Genomic DNA, 20,376 nt, shown 5'->3' with positions numbered 1-20,376 from the left:
ATTTGTGTCACAGTGAGTGTGGCCTGTATGCGCCTTGTGTTTAAAGTTCTGTTAATGCCCATAACCTTGGGCTGACATGCTGTGTATATGTTGTGTGTGTGCTTGTAGCAGTACTGTGTGAGGGAGTCTGAGTACTGAAACCAGTGGGATACATTTTAAATGCCTCTGGTTTAGCATGGCACAAGATGGAGGATGACAACAGCTTCCATAGACAGTGGAAATGTGCTGCCTGCCTTCTTGTGGCTGGAGAGTAGAGATCCTTACAGTGCAGTGAGGAGGATGGAGCCTGGAATGCGTTTTAAAAATTCCATGAAGATTTGTTAGTTAAGGGTTGCTGATTAGTTGCTCCTGAGCACTTCCATTTGCTTGACTTTAGAGTGAGGGGTGGGATTGCAGTAAATATTGTCCAAAGTGAGGAAGGTTCTAGGTCAGGCCTGCCCTTTTGGCTATCCCTGATTACTGCTTCAGAGAGGCTGATGACAGCCAGGTGTAGAAATCTCGCACTTCATTGTGCCCATCTTTTGGGTACTTCAGTTTGGAGACAGCCCTAGCGTTATCTTGTGTGAGAAGCAGCACTCTACACAAAAGACAGTGCACGGAGGGCAGCCTCAGAAGGACACTTGATAAGAGAACCACCTCTTACCAGTTCTGAAGTTTGAGACAGCGGAGTCACACCCCATCTAGAAAATGTGTATTAAATTGGAATCCAAACAACTCCACTTTACTCCAGTTCCATGTCCTTTATGACAAAGGAAGAGAGTGCTCTGACAAGTACTCAAAGGACTGCTCTGTGAACAGGGCTGATGTCTGCCTAACAGCCAGTCTCGCAGGGGTGAGGAGAATCACTTGAAGTTGGCATTTTCTGCAGAGAAAGCTGCCAGCCTGAGAGCAAAGCCAGGAGTGACCCGTGTTGTGGGGGTCGCCTGGTCTCTCAGAAGAAGATTCACAGCAGCCACTGCTAAAAGCTTATGTGAATGCAACATCCAGTCGGGGCTGCAACTGCCTGGGTGATTGTGTGAGCCAGGTAGGGTGGCAGCTGCTGTGATGGTTGCTTCGGCCTGGCTGGGGCTGCAACTGCCTTTGTGGACATACGAGCCCAGTCAGGGCTGCCCCTGCCCTGGTAACCATATTGGCCTGGTCCGTGCCTGTACATGGTTTGTCGATGGCCAGCAGTCTGCGTGTGGCTGTATCCATCTCACCAGGTGATTGGGGTTGCAGTAGTCAGGCCTGCTCTTAAAATCACCTGGGCTGCTGATTGATGCTTGGCAGGACCCTGGTAGTCACATAAAAAGACAGATGGGCCTCCGCTTTGGCTTCGGAGGACTGCCTCCAACTACCTTAGTTCTCTACCTGCGTGGAAGACTAGTCGAGCGTAAGGGACTCTGGGACTCAATTCCTACCCATTACATCACAATAGGTGAGAACACATGACATACAGGACCTGATTGAGTATTTGACTTGTGGGGCAACCAAATCTACCCCTGACATCGATTGATGCTTCTTCCATAATGACTGGGGAACAAAGCTTTTCAAGGGTCACCTGGGTGGCAGACATAACGAAGGGGAGTCGGTGGGTGCTGCACCACAAGGGAGAATTGCGACCATCACCACTGCTGTGTATTATGGATTCAATTTAGTACTGTAAGTTAGAGTGCACAATTTTATCAGAAATTATGCTTATCTACAAAATGTGATGCAATTATTCATTAAGACAGAAATGTTTATGTGGCTATCTCCAATGTTGGTAATCTTCAGAGTGTGATGTCTGTGTGACACCTGATTCCTAAGTATTGGTGATATCAAAGCAGAATGAAATTGGCGGTTTCAAGCCACCAACAAGGGAACAACGCTCACCCTCCATGACATTTAGTGTACTGCTTGCATTTTACCCTGTTGGATCCGTTTTAACAGAATAATGCAGCCTTTTACATTGCACAGGCAGTGTTTGATGTAAATCCAAACTTAACAGCAGCAAGGGTAACTAACATGTTCTTTTGAAAAACAAGAAGTCAGCTCAATTCTGGCTAGAATGTTCATTGCTTTTTGCAAACTGTGAACTGGGAGACATACTCTCCAACCCTAATGAATGACCCAAACCGAATAATAAATAGGATGGGCAGGGCCAAGGAGGCAGAGGTGCTAGATTGAAGAGGAAGAACACATGACACTGCAAAGATAAATTCTGTTCACATGGTCCAGATGGGTACTTTTTGCTCTCTGCTCCTTGAAACAGTGGCATACTGCCAATAAAAAAACAGAACGACTCAGAGTAGACAGATGAAAAAGCTTATATGTTATGACCAAGATGGCGAGGATGCTGGGTCTAAACAACTAACAAATGCCGCTAAACTCAAAGCGAGAGACTGAAACATGTGAAATGTATATTGCTTCTTCTATTTGACCCCTGTTGGTACACATAAACTCCATGACCTATCCATAGAGTTTCAAATATCTGAGATCCTTAAGAGATATTTTATTGTACAAACAACAAAAGGTCTGTCATCCAGTTGATGTGCATCAATGTGTGAGTTGCAGGCGGAGGTCACAGAATGCTCTGAAAGTTTTAGGGAGCTTGTAGAGTTACATCGTTCAACTGGTTATAAGAGTAATGTACAGGATCCATTTGATTGCCCACCTCCCACCAGGTAATTAAATTCACTGTTTCTAGTTTGGACTTTCATATGATAAATGAATACAGTCTTGTTTTGCTTTCTATGTGCTAATTAGATGAACACTCTGAAAACAGTGATTTCTTTGTGAACCGTTAAGGACTGGAGACTTTCCATAAAGACATGAAGTTAGTTGGCCACTCTAGAGAGCAAGGAGGTTAGAGGCCCCTCCTCCCCCTGGATGCAATCCCACAGAGCAATGGGTATAGACCTTTTTGATAAGGCAGAGGCACCCTTGCCACAGTTCTGGCAGCCCGTGTGGTGGCAAGGGAATGGTTGGAGGCTATAAGAGCAGGTGAAGAATTGTCCAGGGTAGAGCTGAAGAGGTTGACCTGAGCCCCAGTTGCAAGGCAGATACTGTAGGATGGGACGGAGGGAGACCTGGGCAGGGAGCAGAAGTGATCGGGGAAGCAGCAGCAAGACTGACACCAAAGCGACCACTGGGCATGTTGAGTCTAGTCGGACTGAGCTGGCCATGGAAAGAACCTGCTCATCAGCACAAACTGATTCACACATGACCTTAGGGTCATCAGCTGACTTCAGACCGAGCGCTGAGACGGGGGCATAGGGGAAGATACCCATGCAGAAGATGATTGTGGGTTACCACAACAAACTCAAACACCTTGCATTACACTTAGCAAGGATGCGCAACAACTACTGGGGGGGGGGGGGGACTTTATTACCCCTATACACCACCCACCCGTGAACAACCTCTTAGTAGTCCTATACACTACCCGCCCTAAAACCCCTTACTAACCTTGTGCACCACCCATCCTAAGAACTCCTTTCTACTCATATACACTATCCATCCCTCAACCCTAAAAAACACGTAATGCCCCTATACAGTACCCATCCCTGAACCCTAAGATATTCTGACTACCCCATACACTAACTGCCCCTGCACCTTGAAAAACCCGTAATGCCCCTATACACTACCCATCTATAAAATTCCCTTACTATCCTATGCAACACCACCCTCCAACCTTAAGCACATTGTTAATATAATACATAAACGCTTTGTAGTGGTAAATGCATTACTTGGTTGTAGTGGATGCAATGTGGTGTTATTTCTTGTGTTTTCTTGTGCCTGAAACCCATACTTGTATAGAATAATAGTAGGGGTGGGGGAGTTTGGCAACAGGAATAAAATGGCATGCAAGGAGGCAACAAAACACCTGCAAGGGATGGAGAAGCACCAGTGGATGGTGCTGAAGACAACCCATCCGGTTTTAGATTCGCGGTGTATATTTGTATGAAAATCATTATGCCATGCTTCAGTGCAGTGCATGGCTTAGTTACTTTGCAGGAGGAGGGCACGTGAAAGTGATGGTAGAGCAGCTGCAACCCACTGGTTGGGCGTGGGTAAAAAGTCCAAGCAATAAATAAGGATACCTCTAAATTCTGCATTTATCTAGTCACATTTGCTGCGCGTCAAAGACAGTGGTCAAATGTCAGGCTATGTGCTCTGACAAATTGCTGATTATTTTTATAGGTCAAAGTCTACCAGACAGTTGTGCTGTCTGGTTTGCTAACGACATCTTGGGGACATTCAGAAAGTTTCCATAGGAATGCATTCTGGCCGTTGCTTACTATTGGATTTGTGGTTTGTAATTCACATTTAGTTCCTTTGGGTTTGCTGGCTCTATTTGTTTTAGGCTGTCCAGCTTGAGTTCGTCACTTCCGTGGCCAATATCGTATTTACTGTATCCTCCCACCAGTGTTTGGTTTCTGCAAACAAGACTGTAAATCTTGTCACATTTGCTGTGCATTCAAAACCAGAGGTCAAATTCCAGGCTCTGTCTTCTAAGGAGCTTAGTGTTTTCTTTCTCTGGCTTCAAAGTGAGAGGATTTATCTGACCATCATGCTGGCTACTGGGGATGTGCTTCAAAATGGCTGTACAATGTTATTTTTTTTTCTAGAACACAATAAAATGTAAATATCTGTAAATTAATTGTGCAGGTATTTCAGAATATATCGGATTTAAAAAGCACAAGTGAAACACATTTTGGGGTAATTCTGAAGTGTGATGGAAATAAATAGTTTATGATGGTCAAAACTAATTAATACACTAGGTGATGATAACATTTGCACAGATTATCGTTTGTGCTCTATATACTTTTAGCAGTAAAGCTGTATGCATTGGTAATTTCAGTTGAACATGTGTTGTGTGTAATGGCAGTGCGCTACCACGCCATAAATAGGTCACTTTATCCCACTCCAATCTACTTTGCACAACGCCACACCACTGCAGTCTACTCTGCACCACTCCACACTACGCCACTTTAATAACTGCACTATACTCTGCACCACTCCACTCTACACCATTTCACTTCACTTTATGCCTCTGTACTTTACACCTCTCTACTCCATGCCAGTGCACTTTTCCCTACACTACTATGCATCACTGCACTCTTAGTCGCTGTACTCCTCTCTGCACCACTCCACTCTATGCCACTCTACTCTGCAACACTGCACTCTATGCCACTGCGCTCTGCACAAATGCACTCTACTCTGTACCACTCCATTGTACACCAGTGCCCTGTATACCAATCCACTCTTCGCCACTCTAATCTTCTTTGCACTCTACACTACTTTATTCTACGCCACTGTAGTCTACCATACACCTCCTCTTCACTCTACTCTGAAACAATCTACTCTGCACCACTGCACTAATTGCCACTCCTCTGAGGTCCACTCCATTCTACTCTGTGCCAGTGCACTCTATTCTGCACCACTTCGTTCTGCGTCAATACACTCTAAACTACTTTACTCAAAACCAATGAACTCCACACCAATCTACTCTGCACCACTGCATTCACCGTCATTTTACTCTACATCACTGCACTCTACGCCACTCTATTCTACTATGCACCACTGTACTCTATGCCACTGCACTCTACGCCACTCTATTCTACTCTGCCCCACTGTACTCTATGCCACTGCACGGCAATCACCTCAATGCACACTACTCTACACCACTGCACTCTATAACACTCTACTCTGCAACACAGCACTCTCCGCCACTGAACTCTGTCACTCTACTCTGCATCACTCTACTCTGCGCCCCTACTCTGTGCCACTCTACTCTATTCCACTCTATTCCAATGCAGTCTACACCACTACACTCTACCCTGCACCATTCCGCTCTTCTTCTACCCTTCCATTATACGCCAGTGCACTCTATGCTAATGCACTCTACACCGCTTTCCTCAAAAGCAATGCAGTCTATGCCATTCTTTTCTGCAACACTACACACTCCACCAGTCAACTCAATGCCATTCTGTACCACTCTACTCTGCGCCACTGCTCTCTACTCTGCACGACTCTACTCTATGCCACTCCACTGCACTCTATGCCAATGCACGCTAAACCAATGTACTCTATGGCAATGCACTCTATGCTAGTACACTGTACACCACTCTAATCTAGTGTGTACCACTACACTGACATTGCACTCTACTCCACCTCTCTCTACTCTGCACCACTCTACTCTACGCAGTGCACTCTACCCCCCCCTCTACTATGCACCATTGCACTCTTTGCCGTTGCACTCTACACCACTCCAGTCTGGGTCACTTAACTCTACTCTGCACAACTCCACTCTATGCCACTCCACTCTATGCCACTCCACTCTGCAACACTGCACTCTATGCCACTGCACTGTAAGCCACTCCTCTATGACAATGCACTCTACCCTGCACCACTCTAATCTACCCTGCACCACTCTAATGTACCCTGCACCACTCCACTCTACCCTGCGCCACTCCACTCTACCCTGCGCCACTTCACTCAACGCCACTCCACTCTATGCCAATTCACCCTAATCTGAAACAATCTACTCAACACCACTTCACTCTACTCCATGCCACGTCTATGCTGCTGCACTCTACATGACTCTACTCTGCACAACTCTACTACACTTCACCCCATTCCACTACTCTATGCCACTACCCAATACCCCGATCCATTTAACTTTACTCTGCAGCACTTCACTCTAAACCACTTCACTCTACTCTGAAACAATCTGCTCTACCCCACTGCACTCTGTGACGAGTCTATGCTACTGCACTCTACCCTGCACCACTCCACTCTACCCAGCACCAATCCACTCTACGCCACTTCACCCGACTCCGAATCAATCTACTTTATAACACTGCTCTCTGTTACTCTACTCCATTCTGTGCCACTCAACTCTATGCCAATGCACTCTGTGCCATTGCACTATACACTGCGCCACTCTACTCCACTGTGCACCACTGTACCCCACTGTGCTGTATGCCACTCTGCTCTAAACCACTGCACTCTGCACCAATGTAATCAACACCACTTTACGCAAAACCAATGCACTCTACGCCACTGCACTCTGCTTCACTATACTCTACTCTGCAACATGCTACGCCAGTGCCCACTATGCCACTGCAAGTATTGCCACTTAACACCATGACGATCTATGTCACTGCACTCTAGGCCACTCTATACTCTGCACCACTTGACTCTAGGCCCCTGCACTCTGCAGCACTCTATGCCTCTGTAATTTACACCACTGTGTTCTACAACACTCTACTCTGCAAGACTGCATTCTCGCCACTGAATTCTCTGCCACTTTACTCTATACCACTGCATTCAATGCCATTGCATGCTCCGCCACTCTACACCATTGCGCTCTACGTCACTGCACTGAACGCCACTCTATTCTTCTCAGCACCACTGCTCTCTGCGCCACTCTATTATGCACCACTGCTCTCCATGCCACACAACTCTACTCAACGCCACTGCAATCTGCCCCTCTCTATGTTATGTTGGCTTATAAAGCGCATGTATCACCCCGGCTGGGGTCTCTCTGCACTGTAGCAACTCCAAAGGTTCGAGAGGCCCAGAGTGGAAAAGTGTCAAACAGCTACTCTACTCTACACCTCTGCACTCTACCCTGCACCAGTCCACTTTACGCCACTGCGCACCGCTCTGCTCTACATCACTGCACTCTACGCCAATGCGCTCTATGCCACTTTACTCAAAACCAGTGCACTCTGTGCCACCGCACTCTACACCAATTAACTCTTACTCTGCACCACTGTACTCTGTCACATTTGGCCACACTACTCCACACTACAACACTCCATTCTGTGAAACTACACTCTGCGATACTCCAGTCTATGATGCTGCACTCCATTAAACTCTACTCCACTCTATGCTACTCCACAACACTACTCTACGGCGCTCTACACAACTTGCTCAGTGCCACTCCATGCCTCTTTCCACCACTGTATTGTACAACACACTACACCACTAAACTCTGTGCCACTCTACTCCATTCCACCCTATGCCAGTACACTCTGCCGCTCCACTCTATGACACTCTGCCGCTCCACTCTACAAGACTCTACTCCACTCTATGGAAATCTACTCTGCTCTATGCAACTCCGCTCTACAACACTCAACTCCACTCTACGCAACACCCTCTACGCTAGTCCACTCTGCTCTACACCACTCCATGACATTCTGCCACTCTACTCCATGACACTCTTCACTCTATGCCACTCAAATCTACTCCACTCAGTTCTACTCCAGTTTATGCCCTTCCACTCTAACACTCTACTTCCTCTATGGCAGTCCACAACTCTCAACACCACTCTGACACTCCACACTACTCGACTCCATAACACTCCATAACACTTCACTCTATGACACTCCACACTACTTTACCCCGCTAATTTGTAGCCATGCTGAACAGCAGCCATGCTGGTGTACAACATGGCTAAAATATATTGGCAAAGCCAAGAGCTTTTGCATAAGCTAGACCTATTGGTTTTGCCAATGTTTGTTTAACATGGAACTGGTGTTTGCAAACTACTCTTGTTTTGCAGTCAGAGAAAGAAAAGTGAATTATGTGACAATCTTGCTGGGGCACACAAGTGTGAGAGGAAAGGCTGTATGAAGTAATTTTTTAGTAACACACAGCGAATTGTAATTACCTGTAAATAAACTGTACACATCCAGCAGTTAGGAAAGCAAAAATAAAGCAAATGTTTTTGTCATTTTGAAGTGTGATGTAAACAAAGATTTTAATAGGGTCAGAACAAATCAAGAAACTTTACTTGGTGATGCACAGATAATAAATACTCTCTGAAACCCGATTTCCACACGTTATAATTTGTGTGCAATATAATTTTTCAGTTAGACCGTATGTCTGTGCAAATTTAGTGCCCATTTTAATGGAAACTGTGCTGTCTGAAAATAACAATGCGGTATCACATGATGCTTTAGATGCATTAAAAAAACGCCCGCCTCGTGTCCATTAAAGCTAGATTGGTTGCAAAAGTTTCAGGTTTATTCATTCTTGGGGCTCTTGCTCATCATATATCACTGCATTAGGTCACACATGTTTAGTGCTTGAACCACTAGAAGCCACATCAAAAACAAACGTTGGCAAAGCTGATAGGTCTTTCTTTGGCTGCCAACTTTTGGAGTTGCCATGTTTGTGAAGGTTCTTTGTAAAAGGGTACAAGGGAACTACTTTTGAAGTGTAAGTGCAAATTGTGCAAGAGCAGCATTCCATCACTTACAGAGAGATAAGCCAGTGACTGTTGTAGGCTGACTCTGTGCCCAAACTGTATGCTGTGGTGGGCAGAACCAAAAAATTACATTTGAGTGACACACTAATAAACGAATGGATGAAGACAGCTGGCTGACAATCAAAAGGTCTTGGTTAATGTCAGACCTATAAAGAAAGGAATAACTGCTGTCTCCTCTCAGAAATGCAACAGCTAAGGTTCTGAGTAATTCAATACCAAGTATTTTTCTTGTGTACATAATTTAAATGCGAAAAAAATGACCTAGGCTGTTAAATAGGTCATAGATTTTCTAAAGTGGTCAATAGAATTTGTTCTAAGTAGTGCTTTGAGAGTGTTTTTAAAGGCGTGGGCCAGGTCTTATTTTTGTCCACACATAAGACGGTGCAGTATGTCTCTTACTTTCCCACATAAAAACTGACACATAGACATGTTTCCCATTAAAAAACACACTAGGGAGCCATGTTCTTTTTAGGTAAAAACCACAACTGTCTGGTTGCGAAAGAATTCTTGGGGACATGCTGAAAGCTGACCTAGGACTGCTTCCTCCCATTGCTTACCATTCACATTGCCTTTTGTCATTAACATTTCCTTTCTTGCATCAGTCTTTGGCTGGCTTTATTTATTTTAGCCTGTCCAGCCTGTTTGTCCTTCTTATTGGCTGCTCTTATTCTTCCAAGAGTGCTTGCTATTTGGGAACAGTTTTTTCCTTTTTTGTGAAGCAATCCTTTTTTAGTGCAAGTTTCCAAGTTTGTCTTTAGTATGCTTCTCTCCCCCCACCTCGTGCACTGTGCACCTCCACACTCCATATTGCTATCTTGCCATTTGTAATGCTCTCTATTGCGTGTGTGCTCTGTCCCCCCACCTTTATTGCTCTCTCATTCATGTGACTCTGCCTGTCCTCGCCATTGCTACCATGTCCAAGGGACAGGATCAAGGACTGAGTACTCAACACGAATATACGGAATCTTCTGTCTAACTGAATGATTCCTATACATGATTGGAAGGTTTGTGGCTGCCATTTTCTCGCTGTCCTCATGCGTCTGTGTTGCTTTCCCCACCTGCCCTTTCTTCATCCATGTTCCTTTTCCCCCACCCGCCCTCATCTGTGTTCCTTTTGCCCTGCCCGCCCACCCTCACCTGTGTTCCTTTGCCCCCGCCTGCCCTCCCTCATCCGTGTTCCTTTTCTCCAACCGCCCGCCCTGCCCCGTCCGCTTTCCTTTTCCCCAACCGCCAGCCCTGCCTCGTCCGCATTCATTTTCCCACCCGCCCTTCCTTGTCTGTATTGCTTTGCCGTGCCCGCCCTCCCTAATCTGTGTTGCTTTCCCCGCCCGCCCTCACACATCTATGTTGCTTTCTCCACCCGCCCTCCCTCATCTGTATTGCTTTCCCCGCTCCCCTCCCTCATCTATGTTGCTTTCAACGCCCACCCTCCGTCGTCTGAATTTCTTGTAAATCGTCCCGCGTCTGTGGTGCTTGCCCATAACTGCCCTCCCTTGGCCGTATTGCTTGCCTCCACCCGCGTCCGTGTTGCTTGGCGGAAGAGGTGTGGCGCCGTGGCCAGGGCGACTGACTCCGGAATCTGGGGATCACAGTTCCATCCCCGACGCCGGCGGCAGATTGGCTTAGCACCATGTGACTCTGGGCAATAGCTTGCTTAATCTTCCTGACGGCCCCCAGCACCTAGAGACCCTTACGGGTGATTGTTCGTGCTTTACAAATGTGGATTATTATTGCCCCCACCCGCCCTCCCTCATCTGTGTTGCTTGCCCCCACCCGCCCTCCCTCATCTGTGTTGCTTGCCCCCACCCGCCCTCCCTCATCTGTGTTGCTTGCCCCCACCCGCCCTCCCTCATCTGTGTTGCTTGCCCCCACCCGCCCTCCCTCATCTGTGTTGCTTGCCCCCACCCGCCCTCCCTCATCTGTGTTGCTTGCCCCCACCCGCCCTCCCTCATCTGTGTTGCTTGCCCCCACCCGCCCTCCCTCATCTGTGTTGCTTGCCCCCACCCGCCCTCCCTCATCTGTGTTGCTTGCCCCCACCCGCCCTCCCTCATCTGTGTTGCTTGCCCCCACCCGCCCTCCCTCATCTGTGTTGCTTGCCCCCACCCGCCCTCCCTCATCTGTGTTGCTTGCCCCCACCCGCCCTCCCTCATCTGTGTTGCTTGCCCCCACCCGCCCTCCCTCATCTGTGTTGCTTGCCCCCACCCGCCCTCCCTCATCTGTGTTGCTTGCCCCCACCCGCCCTCCCTCGTCTGTGTTGCTTGCCCCCACCCGCCCTCCCTCGTCTGTGTTGCTTGCCCCCACCCGCCCTCCCTCGTCTGTGTTGCTTGCCCCCACCCGCCCTCCCTCGTCTGTGTTGCTTGCCCCCACCCGCCCTCCCTCGTCTGTGTTGCTTGCCCCCACCCGCCCTCCCTCGTCTGTGTTGCTTGCCCCCACCCGCCCTCCCTCGTCTGTGTTGCTTGCCCCCACCCGCCCTCCCTCGTCTGTGTTGCTTGCCCCCACCCGCCCTCCCTCGTCTGTGTTGCTTGCCCCCACCCGCCCTCCCTCGTCTGTGTTGCTTGCCCCCACCCGCCCTCCCTCGTCTGTGTTGCTTGCCCCCACCCGCCCTCCCTCGTCTGTGTTGCTTGCCCCCACCCGCCCTCCCTCGTCTGTGTTGCTTGCCCCCACCCGCCCTCCCTCGTCTGTGTTGCTTGCCCCCACCCGCCCTCCCTCGTCTGTGTTGCTTGCCCCCACCCGCCCTCCCTCGTCTGTGTTGCTTGCCCCCACCCGCCCTCCCTCGTCTGTGTTGCTTGCCCCCACCCGCCCTCCCTCGTCTGTGTTGCTTGCCCCCACCCGCCCTCCCTCGTCTGTGTTGCTTGCCCCCACCCGCCCTCCCTCGTCTGTGTTGCTTGCCCCCACCCGCCCTCCCTCGTCTGTGTTGCTTGCCCCCACCCGCCCTCCCTCGTCTGTGTTGCTTGCCCCCACCCGCCCTCCCTCGTCTGTGTTGCTTGCCCCCACCCGCCCTCCCTCGTCTGTGTTGCTTGCCCCCACCCGCCCTCCCTCGTCTGTGTTGCTTGCCCCCACCCGCCCTCCCTCGTCTGTGTTGCTTGCCCCCACCCGCCCTCCCTCGTCTGTGTTGCTTGCCCCCACCCGCCCTCCCTCGTCTGTGTTGCTTGCCCCCACCCGCCCTCCCTCGTCTGTGTTGCTTGCCCCCACCCGCCCTCCCTCGTCTGTGTTGCTTGCCCCACCCGCCCTCCCTCGTCTGTGTTGCTTGCCCCCGCCCGCCCTCCCTCGTCTGTGTTGCTTGCCCCCGCCCACCCTCCCTCGTCCGTGTTGCTTGCCCCCGCCCACCCTCCCTCGTCCGTGTTGCTTGCCCCCGCCCACCCTCCCTCGTCCGTGTTGCTTGCCCCCGCCCACCCTCCCTCGTCCGTGTTGCTTGCCCCCTTCCTCCCTTGTCCGTGTTGCTTGCTCCTGCCCTCCCTTGTCCGTGTTGCTTGCCCCTGCCCATCCTCCCTCGTCCTTGTTGCTTGCACTGACATGTCCTTCCTCCCTTGTCAAAGTGACTTTTATCCCACACCCTCTGTTGTCCATGTTTCCCCCCAAACATGCCCTCCCTCTTTGTTGCTTCCCACCCTCCCTTTTGCTGGCAATAAAAGCAAAAAGCATTTGCAATGCAATAGGTCTCGCATTTACGCGAGTTTGAGATATTGACATTGCAAATGACAATGCCTTTTATTTTTGTTTTTAAAACCTACATAAAAGGCATTGTCATTTACAATGCCAATAGCTTAAACTCGTGTAAATACGAGACCTATTGCATTGCAAATGCTTGTTTGTTGCTGGAACCGTAATCCTGCCTTCCTGTCCCTGCTTAGAGGGCAGCTAAGGAATGAACTTCCCAGAGATAAGCACCTGATTTATGAGGTCTTTGAGCTACGCATGAAGGCCCCTTGATGTTTACAATCCCATGTGTTCGCACTGAAAGGGGGGGGGTTTTTGGCCTTCACAGTCGCCTACTAGAAGCTTCTTAGATGTTAGCTGTATCTGGGCCCGTGTTGTAATTGTGCTGCATGCAAAAAAAAGGCTTGCTTTTCAGCCAGCCATAAGCGGTATTTGGTGCTTCTATGAATGTTTCGTATGCCAGGGAGTTAAATAGTAGGGAAGTAACTCTCCTGCTGGGTCGACTATTGTTCAAAAGACTATTGGTGTTGCATTATTTAGCAATGCCAATAGCTCAAACTTAAATAATGCGAGACCTATTGAATTGCAAATGCTTGTTACTTTTACATTTAGCTGGGAGAGACTCGGCCAAACGATTGAGATGTGTAAGAGGAAGAGACGTGCAAAAAAGGGAAAACACCACGGGAAAACGATTGGGGAGAAAATCTGCTAATGCTGAGAGACATATGTGAAATACAACATTTACGATCGAGAGTAAAACAAGCACGAGAAAGCGCGTGTCCACTGGTTCTCAATAGCAAAGACAGTCAGAGTGGAGTTGTGCATGTGTGTGACGAGGCCGCGAGAGAAGCAGTGTGCGTGTGTGAAATAGTGCAATGTGTGGTGAGTGGAGGTATGCGTTCCTGCTGCCGTGTGTTAGTGCTTTTACTGGTTTGAAATGGCGTGAGTGTGTATTAGAGTTTTTGAGAATGTGTTAATAATGAGTGTGTGTTTGAAAAATGCCTCACTGTGTGAGAGAGCGAGTGTGTGTTAGAAAATTTAAATGGATGCGTGTTGTGTGTGCATTTATGTGTATGTGTGTTCAGAACGCACATCAGACAAGAGAGAAAGAATAGGCCTGGGCATATGTCATTAAATCTGAATTTGTGTTCGAATGGATAGATAGATAGACAGACACGCAGCTAGCTACCTTAAGGACACATTTGAGGGGAGGAAGAGGGATGTACTGAGAGAAAGAGACTGATGCTGCTTGAGGGAGAGGCGAGGGACCTCGAGTGAAAGGAATGCTGTAAGAAAGGATAGAGCGCTAGAGATGAAGTACAGAATATTGAACAAGCAGGAAGGGGGTGGCAAATGGTGTGCACTTTCACGGCCGCTTTGATGTCCTCAGTGGCCGCGCGGCTCACTGAGGACATCAAAGCGGCCGTGAAAATGATCAGGCAGTGCTTTTCAGGCTGCCAAATTGTGCGCGCGCCCGGCGCACATGCACTGTATTTGGAGGCCTGAAAAGCACTCGTTTGCACTTCCAGATCCCCCTTTAACAAAAGCTCTCGCGAGAGCAGCGCTAAAGCGCTGTCTCAGGCGAGACCTAAAAAGCACTACGCCTCGACCAGCCCTGGCTGTGCCATAGCTCTTATTTTTTTTTAAAGTTTCAGCCATGCTGCTGTACAGCTTGGCTAAGAACATTGACAAAGCCACTACCTTGTGTAAGCAATGCCTATTTAATTTGCCAATGCTTGTCATATATTGTACATATACATTGTCTTCTTCCTCTTCCAAATCCGTAAATCCCGCAGGAGAAGGTAAAACCACAGGTGGTTTTATATAGTTGTAAGAGAGTGTGCTCCTTAATAACTCCACTGTGGGCTCTCAGAACAGTGACCGGTTTAATGCTTTACAAAAAGCACTTCATCTACAAGACACAATTTCAAGGCTAAGGCACACATCTACACTCGGAAAAAAACAGTTTGGCTCCTTGAATTTTAGAACTATGGCATTTAACAATGTTCGAACATTTCTATTGAAGATGGAAGGCCATGTAAGCATAGGTTTTAGTACTTTTATAATAGAAATAGTTTTCTTTGACATATTCAAAATGCAAATATCCTTTACAGCCTGGTGTAACTTCTATTTGATGAATTGATTTGACATATGTAGTTCATTCTTTTACCTATCATTTAGCATGTAATATCATTTTACTGTTAAATTTAGTAGTAAAGCAGACTTTTGTTTGGTCTGAAGAAATTTCTCTCTTGCACATTTTCCATATTCTTTGTGGGATGCTTCATAGTTTCTTCTCAAAACCTTGGAATACATCCTTTCAATTTGGCACCCCTTCATAGATGTGATATTGAACATATCAGGTAGTGTTCTTGGGTCCTTTGATAGGTTTAGTGAGTTTCATGAATGTTTGTTCCCACCCAAGATGATTTCAGATTTCCCCATCAGTCAGTTTCGTTGCCATTGATCTTTCATTACTGATAATTACAAATGTAACATCCTTTTTAAGCTAAGAGGGTTTCACAGTAAAGCAAAAGCCTGCCTTATGCCAAAAGCAAATCACAATAACAGAGTTTTGCCTTTAATTCAACAATATCAGAATACAAGCATTGGCAAAGCCAATAGGTCTTGCCTTTTTGACATATTGGTTTTGTCAATGCTTTTTTCCGATGCTGTGCAACATCAGCAAACTTGTTTTTGCTGATGCTGTGGAGCATCTGCAAAAATAAAAATAGATGGCAATGTGAACACACAAGTATGTACCCTGACACTGCTAGTAGTTGCATCATTCTGTATATGTATTCATGCATGATGACGTAGGCATCCGAATGCAGAATGAGGCAGGCATCATTTCATTAATTATTTTTAGTTACTGTTCCAACATAGCAGACACCTGTTGGAGTGGTAAATATAAAGAATTAATTTTTACTTGCACTATATTTTGAAAAAAGAATGATCCTGCAGCTCTGAGTAGATGCCGGGACCCAGAAAAAAAGTTTTAAAAAATGAAATGAAAAACAAACTCTTTGGGGCAAGAGGGTGGTGGAGAGCATATGGGGAAAAGTCAATGTGGGAGGGGGTAACAATGGAGAAGATTGAGGTGGGGTGGAAGGAAGGAAATTAAAAAAAAAATGCACAAGGGGGAATAATGGACAAGCCTGAATTGAGGGTGAGGAACAAGCAATATTTAGCTGAGATGGGTATTTTAGTGGGCAAGTATCATATGACGGAGAGAACAAGAGAACACTTGCACGTACATGACCTGCTTAGATCAAAAGAAAAAAGTAGTTCTCTGAATGTGAGCAGTGGAAGTATAAAAGTCATCCAATCAAAACGATGGCATAGAAGCTATACTGCACGGAAGGGACAAACACAAAAAAGAGGAAGGAAAGCCGTTGAGTAAGAAGCAAGCAAATGAGTGACCAGAAAGTCCCCCAATGGTAAGCAATGGACTGACTCTCAGCCCACTGCAAGCTTTTGGTATGGTCGACAATAGGTTATTTGACAACAGACAGAAGGCTGTCTATAGGAGGTATCTAAAAAGTATGTTACTGTCAAGGTTTTAAACGTGAATTGCAATACTCATTTAATACTGCTTCAAAATGGAGATTATGAGGTGGCCAAAAATTTGATTGACAGAGGAAAGAATTCTGGTACGTGGATGAAGACTGGTGTAACTGCAGTTGAACGGGGGTTGTCCGTTTTAAGAATGATGGTGCTCATCATTCCCCCAGGCGTCACTAAACTGTGATGGAGAAGGAGGTAAACAAAACAAAAAAATAATTGTGGACATTGGAAAAAGAATCATACTCAATTAGAGGAGGTGCCGCCACGAGGGAGAGAAAAGAGGGGAACAAAAAGACTTCAGGCTACGCCCAGTTGTCTTTGGCTGTCTAGATGCTTCACAGATGTCATACATGCTTATAGGCACAGGTGATGTGCCCATTTATTTTACGTAGTTTTATATAGTGCGAACTTGACCCGAATCGGGTATCAGAGCGCTTTACATAGCACCAGTTGCTTTATATGAGAACACATTGATATTTTTTTTTAAGCACGGGGAGATTAGGTGATTTGCCCAGAATCACAGGATGTTCAGCGTCATTGCCGAGACTCAAACCCAGTTCCCCAGATTCAAAGTCAACCGCCCTACCCGTTGGGCCAACCCCTTTCCCCTCAACCCCTCTCGCCCATTGTGTTGTGAAGTCTGTGTGTAGAAATCCTTAGCTGCAGAGAGCCCCTCCTGTGCTGGGCTCAGAAAAAAGAGGTTTCTTTGGAAACCCTCCTGGAATGTCAGAGGGATTTGATTTATTTCTAGAGGCCAGTTGCTGTTCTGCCCGCTGCAGCATAGAAGAAAGGTGCCTTACATTTCTACAGAAGGGTGTGTGCACTTGGTCGACTCAAAACTTAACAGATGTTGTATTAACGTTGTGAGCCTTGCAAATAGAAAAGCTGGTAATGTTTTGTAGCAGGTGTAGCTCCAGAAGTCGTTTTCAGTAGCAACAAACCTATCCCACTGCTTGAGGTGCCGACAAAGGCAGTGGCTGGAGTGGTGCCCCTCGGCAGCCCCCTTACTGCCCTTAACCGGGCCACATCTCCAGCCACATTGGCCCTCACCACCAATGTCCCTGTGGACAGGCCTCACCCACCTTCTGAGAACTGTTCTCCGCTCTCCTCACACTCTGTGCGCCATCCCGGATCTCCTGCTTTTACCATCCACCCACCTATCATCATGAAGTTTTTACATTTTTGGGTGCAAATTGGGCGAGAGAACTTTGCATCAGACAAAGTCCTACACCTTGCATGACTTTCCTGACATAAAGCTTCCAAATTATCCTCACTTTGCAGGTAAAGGTTTTACCTTCACCTACATTTATTCTAAAGACCACTCTAGTATGGCGCTCTATTGAGACGTCAGAATACAGCAGAGTAATGCAAGTGAGCTGTGGGACATATTTGATTTAACATACTGCTTACAGAAACTGGGATTTGCCACTTTACGGAAACCCATGGACATTTACAGGGAATGCTTCATGAAACAGTTTTCAATTATATTATACGCGAGTGGTGTTTTATAATTCAGGAAAGTAAGGGTGCTTGTTCCTCAATTGTTTTATATTACAAAAAGCCGTTTGTACTCTTTGAACTGTTTTAATCCAAAATTCAGTGGGTTTTCTCACGGCCTGTTCCCATAAATATTTTTTAAAAATTCTGTTTTTCTGTTGAATACATGCCAATGTAGGCAAATTATTTGGCATGTAATGTTTTTACCTTTTTGTCAGCAAGATTGGCAAATTTAAATGTTTTTGATACCGAATGAAAAAACTGTACGCTTACATGAGTTTTCCTGGAAACATTATGTAGTCTTGACTAGCGTATATTATTGTTATTGTGTACCCTGTATGTTTCTATGCATTGTTTTGTAAAGTTGATGCACGTCAACACTGTGCATGATTCAAGGTGGCGCTAAGCTGTTCTTGCTGGTGGTTGAACGTCAGTATCAATAACTGAAAAAAATCCCAGTGGTGTTCATTTTCATGTTAATGTTTTAACCTTCGACTGTTTTTTTTCTTCATATTCTCGTTCCAATGTTGATTTAGTTTCCCTTCCATCTCGTTCAACTCATAAATTTATGTTGTAACTTTATAAAGTGCTGTGCATGGCCTTGTTGTGGATCCCAATTCCATGATAGGATCTGCTTTGGCACCCTGTTGAACATGTTCAGAACCACATTCCTGATAAAGGTGTTGACAGGGCGCGTTTGTGGATGTGGTGCATCCCTGAAGGCAGACAAGATGCTTGTGAAACTGCTGCCAGGTGATAATTCTCTTTTATCTGACGGTGTCCTTTGTTTTGCTTACCTCCAGTGTCCAGTGTCCTTTGGCCAGTCTTCCTCACTCAACCCTTCATGAACGTCATGATGTTCGGGAGTCCATGGTGTAGTGTGGTGTAGTTTCACTTGTGGATCTATTTCCCTCCATATTCAACTTCAAAAAGAATCGAGCTTCTCTAAGGTCAGTTATTTTAATTTTATTTTATTCTCCTTGGGGGGCGGGGGGGGGGGGCGTATGTATGTGAATGTACGTGCACCCATAATCAGTATATTCTTTACAATGGCATATTTCATTATTTTGCTGTTCTATGTTTTGAGAACCTCCACTACTTTCCATTGATGGAGAAATATATTGGTGTGCATTGCTAGAGACTTAACACAGTGCTATCCAAGGTCAGACTGGAAGCCAAAATCAGCCCTGACAAACATGCTAAAACCAGCCATCACTGGAGGGTAAAGGACTAGAATGGAGCTTTGGGGGATTGTTGGGTCCTGACAGCTCACCCCAATCTGAAACCAGTCCAGTTTCCTACGGCCATTCTAGAAAATGCCTGGGTGGTGAATGATCAGTATGGCCCATGTGTTTACGTGCAGTCAGTCCTTCTGACCTTCAAACTTTGCATCACATGGAATATGTCCCGGTAGTTCAGAGCCGTAGATGATGTGCTGTGCTTGTGGCATAGACAAACATGTGAATCTGCTTCAAATCGGTGCATGAAATATTTGGCTGTGAGTTCTTGTTTAGTGCTGAGGATCTCCACGGAGTAAGGGTACCCCATCTGGCATGCATGGAACCCGCCACTGGTTTCCATGTCCGCTTAATGCTTGATTGAAGGTCAACAATTATAAATATAGAGAAGTCTGTGGGTGGAAGTATCTACGGATTGCTTGCTTGCCAAAGTAAAAACTATTGTTTCCCTTGTGTTAGGGAGAGTTTCAATCAAGCAGAGCCTGACAATGGCAGAAGCATTGTCTTAAGATGGATCGGTTCATTAACGTCAATAGACACCTTTGCAATCCTTTACGCTGATTGAAGTCTCCATAGTCCCAACATGACCTTCATGTCCTGGGGACTGAGTACAAGTTGATGGGGAGCAATTGAACAGTGACCTGCTGAGGAACCGAGGATAACACCCATACCGGAATGTTGGACTAGGTTAAGTGAGCTGTGTCCAGGATGTGTGTATGTCTGAGAGATGCTTTCAAGCAACTGAAACCATTCGTATGGTGCAAATGGTGCCAACCAGTAACCTTGGAGAGTAGTGTGAAGATGATGTTGGTAGGGATCTGAGAGTGTGGTTAGACATCCTCCAGCCGTAACAAGGGTTTCCTCTGTCACAGTTTATTTTGCTTGGCTGAGGATGCCCTTTTGGTCAATATGTTTTGCTGTCTGAACACTGGCAGACCCCTGGCTAGGATAGGCGCACAACCACACAAACAGTGTTGTAATCCCACTGTGTAGCTGCATACAGAAACCGTAGGGATTTTTTCTAGCAACAGAGACAAAAGATGCATTCGGGGCATGGCGAAGCCCAGCATCAGCTCACATTCTCCATTAACAGGTAGAACGTCAGTTTTGGACGGTGAACCAGAGGAAATGTGCATCATTCTTTCACCCCCACTCCAAGTGGCTTTTACCTCACAT

General features: G+C 46.8%; 1 protein-coding gene across 6 annotated transcripts in view; it reads left to right on the top strand.

The window, feature by feature from the left end:
• Nucleotides 1-20,376, top strand: part of LZTS2 (leucine zipper tumor suppressor 2) — a 647,770-nt gene that overhangs the window by 353,000 nt on the left and 274,394 nt on the right. For all 6 annotated transcript variants that reach the window (XM_085606497.1, XM_085606500.1, XM_085606493.1 and 3 more), the window contains one exon: nt 18,766-18,912. The gene's annotated coding sequence lies outside the window, so the exon portion shown is untranslated. The remainder of the gene's footprint in view (nt 1-18,765; nt 18,913-20,376) is intronic.

This window comes from Triturus cristatus, chromosome 1_2 (assembly GCF_964204655.1).
Source record: "Triturus cristatus chromosome 1_2, aTriCri1.1, whole genome shotgun sequence".
NCBI lineage: Eukaryota > Metazoa > Chordata > Amphibia > Caudata > Salamandridae > Triturus > Triturus cristatus.
This window is presented reverse-complemented; position numbering and strand designations above follow the sequence as displayed.